Source organism: Scylla paramamosain, chromosome 4 (genome assembly GCF_035594125.1).
Source record: "Scylla paramamosain isolate STU-SP2022 chromosome 4, ASM3559412v1, whole genome shotgun sequence".
NCBI classification, from domain to species: Eukaryota; Metazoa; Arthropoda; class Malacostraca; order Decapoda; family Portunidae; genus Scylla; species Scylla paramamosain.
The window spans coordinates 27,681,768-27,689,526 of NC_087154.1; positions in this window are offsets into that span (position 1 = coordinate 27,681,768).

The following is a 7,759-nucleotide window of genomic DNA, read 5'->3' on the forward strand; positions in this document are numbered from 1 at the left end:
GCGCTGCCATTGTCCAGAAGGGCTATAGCAGGAGTTCCCAACCTGGGGTACATGTATCCCCAGTGGTACATTTGCACTTTTCAGGGGGTACATTGGGTGTCAGAGAATAACCACTGCTGTGCACTACATGGTGTTGTAATCAAGAGTCAGATTGCACAATACCGAGTTTTTTTCCTCATTTCAGTAAGCAAAACTTTCATCTAAATGATATCAAGAGTAGTGTGAATACCATTTGGTTTTCACTGTTATGGAACTAACGGTGGCCGCAATCTGTATTGGTCCTGAAAAGATCAGGTACGGGACGTAATGATCATTATGACTAATTATAAGAAAGATGTGTATAATGAATCAAGATATTTTGTAAATTACTTTAGTTTATTAATGTTGTCACCTTTAAGACTGCTATGCAGTCTACATATACAAATTTCATAATAAAATAATATCAAAATATTACATTTTCATCTTTTATTATTAATCTATTTATGGGTACAAGGGAATATATGAAAATGTCCAAGGGGTACAGAGCAGCAAAAAGATTGGGAATTCCTGGGCTACAGCTATTGTTGAGAATGCATAATCACTGCGCGACCCCGTAAACTGAGCTCAGCCACTGACTATCAGCTCACCCTGCCATTGCCTGTATTATGGCGGGGAGGATCGAGGCTTTACCCATGACCTAACTAGTGCAAAAGACCTACAAAAACTAATTCACGTGGCTCGCAGCACTGAAAGAATCAATGAGCGGCAGGAGGAGCGAGCAGAACAGCCCTCAGCGACGGGATGGTGGCTGGCTCGTATTTTGTTTACTATATTAATTTCAGGAATGTAAGTGAAGGTAATCCATTCAAAGACTTGCGTGCGGCCGTCGCGTGGCTCAGGGTGTCTCAGGGTGGTGCCCACTGACCGTGACAATGGTCCGTAAATCTCCGCTTCGGCTCCCTCTCCTCCTTCCCTTTTCTCCTTCCCTCTCACTTATCCTTCCCTCCTCCGCTTTCCGCTCACCTGTCCTTTGTCTTGTCTCACTTGCCTTTTATCTATCTTGCATATTCTGTTGTATACGAATGTACCTCCAAATTTTATTTTGTACAAGGAAAATCTACGATTAAACAATCCATCTATCTCCTTCTACCTATTTGTTTATCTAATTATATATATATATATATATATATATATATATATATATATATATATATATATATATATATATATATATATATATATATATATATATTTATTTATTTATTTATTTATTTATTTATTTATTTATTTATATATATATATATATATATATATATATATATATATATATATATATATATATATATATATATATATATACATATATATATATACATTTATTTATTTATTTGTCTGTCTGTCTGTCAATTATATATTGTATATGTATATATATTACTGTAAGTGCAAGATGTTGTGGTCAATAAAACTATGAACTATGAATATATGTCTATCTGTATGTATGTATGTTTCTGTCTAATATAGATGTAGTAGTGGTGATATAGTACTGATAGTGTGCTGGTGACCGTGTGGTAATGTGTAGAACTGCAATGTTTTGTTTAGATCAAGTCAGTGGCGCTGCAGTAGTGTGGTTGTCTTGCGGCGGGTGTTGCAGTGCAGTGATGATTACACTTTGGTGGGGATTGGAGTCGTGGTGTTGCTTGACCTGGTGCTGTGGTGTGTCGATGCAGTGTGCTGATATCCACGATTGTTCACGTCTTTAAGTGTTGTGGCAGTGGTGTTTTTAGTGGTAGTGGTGGTGGAGTTGGTGGTGGTAGTAGGGAGGCTGGCTGCTCCTCCTCACGCTTCACGACCTGACAGTCAGCGTTCTCAGTCACAAGGTTAACGACGTACCCCGCGGAACGAGATCTTCTCTGTCTGGGAAGGAGCCCTGTCACCCGGCTCGCGACATGCCCTCTGCTCCGGTGTATCGCCCCACTGAGTTTGACCCAGTCTCATAAAGACGGTGATGTAACACGCTACCTTCCTCCCGGGGATGGTGAACGATAGGGGGCAGGGATGGATAGAAGTGGATAGCAAGGGTGGATAGGGGTGGACGTCTCCTCGTTGCCGACAGTGGCGATAAGAGATGTCACCTTCACCTCTTTCACCTCCTCCACTTCTCTTCTGAACCTGCATCATGGCCCAGTTTTGGTTTCAGCCTCATTCATCTTCCTCTTCACGACTCAAGGCGTGAGGGAGGGTACCGTCACCCTCCCTCCCTTCCTTCAAACAAGTTGTCCCCACACACTGCAAAAGTTTTACGATAACTCGATTTTTGAGCCACTTTACGACGGGCTGTGTTCGTGGAGACGGTGCACGTGTCCCCTTGTACCAGCATCGCGTATATCAGCTGAGTTCCCTTGCTGCGTGATCTTGAGACTCTCACCCCCTCAACCCTCGTGACCTCTCCCTCCCTCCATCGCCCCTCTCCTCCATCCACCTTTTGCTATCTCTTCTGCCTGTGTTAGTCTTTCCTCCACTGTCCACCACGACCACGTGTGAGTAGATTTCTTTCCCTCACACTTGTGCCACAACCTCTCCCTCTTCTCCGCTCTCTTGTTTAAACCTTCTGATTCTCAGCAACCCTCAGTGATGACCCCGTCTTAACCCAAGGGATCTAGAACACACCAGCCCCTTCCTTGCTCCAGCAAACGCCACACGCACACAAGCACACACACACACACACACAACACACACACACACATACACACACACACACACACACACACACACACACACACACACACACACACACACACACACACACACACACACACACACACACACACACACACACACGATCCCAGTACCTGTGTCATTTTCTCAAGATGACACACACAAGTATGTAAAGAAAGGTTATTCGCCGAGATATTTAAATCCCACTCCTGACTCCCCATTTCCATTCACTATTTCCCCCTTTCTTCCTCCTCTTCTCTCCCTCCTCTCCGCCGTCGGCACTCTGTCCTTGTATGTCTCGCTGTAAAACAATGACCTGATTTGCTTTGTGTTAGGAATCAGGGCCCATATTCAGAAAGGCTTAGCTTTTTTTTCAAAGGCCACACAGATGATTCCTCGGGTCCTCAAAACTGTTTCTCTTGTTAATACTGTAGAAATCTTAATAATCTGTCACTATAACTACAAAAATACTATTACAAAACCGTGTAAACTTTAACTAGAGCCTTTCGAATGTAGTGGACGTGTGGCGCGGAAGTGCTTCAGAATGCAGTGCCGGGTATCGAGTGTTGGCTGTGGATCCTTTCATTAGCTTTGTCTAATATCGCTTGTCTCCTTTTCCCTTTTCCCTCCTCTGCTTCCTCCATCATTTGTTTTTTATTCTTGTATAGCTTCCACACCTAGAACGAGTCAGTCAGTCAGTCAGTGTTACCTGCACAACTTTGCACTCTTCATCTTCTTGGTTTCTTCACGTCTTTCCTCCCTTCGTCCTTCCCATTTTTTTTTATTTTTATACAGCTTTCGTATTCTTATCCTTCCCTTCATTCTATTTTTTTTTTCATTTCATATCTTTCCCGTCGCCCCTATACCATTCTCTCTCTCTCTCTCTCTCTCTCTCTCTCTCTCTCTCTCTCTCTCTCTCTCTCTCTCTCTCTCTCTCTCTCTCTCTCTCTCTCTCTCTCTCTCTCTCTCTCTCTCTCACACACACACACACACACACACACACACATTATTGAAGTGTTATAACTTTTTTCCAGAGAGAGAGAGAGAGAGAGAGAGAGAGAGAGAGAGAGAGAGAGAGAGATGCACACTTACTTTTCCAGTCTCTCTCGTCTTAAGTCCGGCCAGCCTCTCGCGCCACCGGTCCTCGTGCATCCATTGTGAACACCGCTGAGCCTCATCCAAGCAGAAAGATCTATTTCCTTGTCGTACGCCACCTTTTCCTCGTAACTGACGCTTGACATTAGATCACATCCCTTGTACTTTACCATGCAGGAAGAAGAGGCGAGAAGGAAAGAGGGGAGGGGTGCTGGGTAAGCGAGGACAGGGAGGGAGGAAGAGGAAAGGTAATCCAAGCAGAGTAACCAGCAGAGGAGCAAGCAGAAGTTAGTTAGGGTTAGGCAATGGATGGATGGTAATGTGTGGTTTGGTGGATCAGAGTGGAACGTACAGTGGTTGGGTATTTTAGGTTAGTGCTGGAAAGGTTGTGAGAGGTCTTTTTTTTTATTTCTTTTTCATCTTCTTCTTCTTCTTCTTTTTATTATTATTATTATTATTATTATTATTATTATTATTATTATTATTATTATTATTATTATTATTATTCCTCTTCTAAGGATATAAAATCTAGCTTCCGTTCTCTTCGTCTCACACTTTTTTTTTTTTTCGTTACTGTTGTTCGTTCGTGTCAGAACATAACACATGCTCGGTATCTTTTCCGTTTCTCTTGCCATGTTCTGCCTCTGCCATGTTCTGCCTCTCTGTTATTAGTTTTTGTTGATGCTGTTGTTGTCGTTGTTGTTGTCGTCTTTTTTTTTTTTTTCTTTTCTCCTTCATCACCATTTCATCATTATTAGTATCATCATTATCATGGTCGTCGTCCTTGTCCTCATCTTCCATCCCCTTCATCCTCCTCCTCCTCCTCCTCCTCCTCCTCCTCCTCCTCCTCCTCCTCCTCCTCCTCCTCCTCCTCCTCCTCCTCCTCCTCCTCCAATTCATCCTCCTCCTCCTCCTCCTCCTCCTCCTCCTCCTCCTCCTCCTCCTCCAATTCCTCCTCCTCCAATTCCTCCTCCTCCTCCTTCTCCTCCTCCTCCTCCTCCTCCTCCTCGCATAAATCATCATAAATGTCGGGGTAACTGACTCTTTACGAACTCTTAAGCTACATTGGGCAGGAATTAGATTTCATATTTTGATAAACACCCGGAGGGAAATTTGTTCGCCATTTTGCTTCAATGACCTTTATCTTGACAGAATTCAGGAGGCGAGGCTGGAGGAGTTCTCTCTCAGTCTGCAAATTCTCGACTTTATATGCCTTAACCCTTATCTGCATCTTGCCTGACAAACCATCTAAATTAAGTTGACTCAGACGATTCGACCAGGGAGAGAGAGAGAGAGAGAGAGAGAGAGAGAGAGAGAGAGAGAGAGAGAGAGAGAGAGAGAGAGAGAGAGAGAGAGAGAGAAAGGTATTCTTTATTAAAAATTCTCTTTTCAATACTCCAGAAATAAAGGGAATGTGTAGGATAGCGTAAAACACGTAATTGCACGCTTTGTAGAAGTAAGAAGAGAAAAAAAAAGACACCATACTAACTGAGAACAAGCAAAGAGGAATAGTCTACTAAACATTATCAGGAAAATTGTATTACAAATGTCGGCTGATGGAGATCCTTGATGATATTGCAATGAGCCTCACATTTTTTATTATATATTTATATATTTGTGTGTATTCACTCAGCTGGGGAGAAGATTTATGATTTTGGTTATAGAGGTTGTGTCGATCAGGAATTTGCATAAAAATAAGGAAACAGTAAGTCACTGAGAAAAGGAGAAAGATCTACACGTTTCATTTAGGGACATACAAAAAAGATTACATTGCACTACTGACTAATTTAGTGTACAAAGTGCTGTAGATTGATAGCGGTGGGAGACATCTGTTCGTACCAATAAAAAAAAAGAAAGAAAGGAATAACAAAGTGTACGTAAGGAAATAAACGTGGCTGAAAAAAGGGAGAAATGGTTATGGTTGAAACGTGGTGATCACTGCTGTTCAGTATGGAGTGATGGTGGTGGAAGACTAATGGCGAGGCAGATGGAATCTACAGTTATAGGGAATGGTAGTGTGCTGGCAAAAAATGAATAAAATAAATAAAATAAATAAATAATAATAATAATAATAATAATAATAATAACAATAATAATAATAGTAATAATAATAATAATAATAATAATAATAATAATAATTTGTTTCCTGCAAACGATGTAATACTCATTTTGGCTACTAGAAAAAAAAAAAAAAAAAAAAAAAAAAAAAAAAAAAAAAAAAAATATATATATATATATATATATATATATATATATATATATATATATATATATATATATATATATATATATATATATATATATATATATATATATATATATATATATATATATATATATAACCAAGTATCGAACTCAAACAAACCTCATTCACTAACACATGGCATTAGAAGACTGGTGATATATATATATATATATATATATATATATATATATATATATATATATATATATATATATATATATATATATATATATATATATATATATATATATATATATATATATATATATATAACCAAGTATCGAACTCAAACAAACCTCATTCACTAACACATGGCATTAGAAGACTGGTGATATATATATATATATATATATATATATATATATATATATATATATATATATATATATATATATATATATATATATATATATATATATATATATATATATATATATATATATATATAAAACCAAGTATCGAACTCAAACAAACCTCATTCACTAACACAGGGCATTAGAAGACTGTTGATATATATATATATATATATATATATATATATATATATATATATATATATATATATATATATATATATATATATATATATATATATATATATATATATATATATATATATATATATATATATATATATATATATATATATATATATATATATATATATATATATATATATATATATATATATATATATATATATATATATATATATATATATATATATATATATATATATATATATATATATATATATATATATATATATATATATATATATATATATATATATATATATACAGATTTTCAACGTGTGTGAATGAAGAACATATCAGAGAATAAACTAACGTATATTTGATCTAATTTAAGTTTTAACAAACAAGGAGCCTTTCGGGAATAATATGCCGTTATAGATCGTGAACAAGAACTAAACACCATTCGTTCTCAGGAATCTTTGTTGAGCATTTACACTTTAAAATCTAACTTTTTGACTTTTCGATTCCACTATGGCCACAGAGGAAGTGTTGATGGTCATGAAAATATCTCCAGGACTCACTGGAAAATGAGGGACATCTCACTTGCCCGGCAGATAATGCTCTCTTATTGACAGGTGTGCTCCACAGCAGCCTTGGAGAATTTGTACATGTTGCTCATGAAACGTCAGAACAACGTTGAGCTTCAGCTCAAGAGGCAAAGGCAATGACGACGTGGACTGCTCCATCCAGTGTTTAACTTACCATTCAACCCTTGACGTCAGGCCTGCCAAGCAATGAGTCAACAGGAGTGATCGCTAAGTGTGACAATGCATTCGCACTGGGCAGTGGAGGCCATGGTCGAGAGTGATTTTGCTGAAATGAAACTACTTTGCAAAAACAAGTCACATCCCTTGCCTCCATCTTATTATTCTTCTGTACAACATGTACCGATTCATTAACTTGCTCCAAATTAAGCGTCGTTGTTCTAGATTTTTTTTTTTTTTTTACTGATATAGCAAAAAATATGTAAAATTTCCAACGAAAACTCGTAGAGTCGAGTAGAAGATCAATTGAGTTACCGATAAATATTAAATGGTTACCTGAAAACCTGTTATTTAGGGGTGAAAAATATAATCACCACCAAGATGCTCTTTTTTCATTCATAAATAGCAGGAAATTAAGATTTTATGTTGGTTGTAACGTCTGTTCTGGAATACTGTAGTTCTATTGTTATGGAGTGCTATTGGAT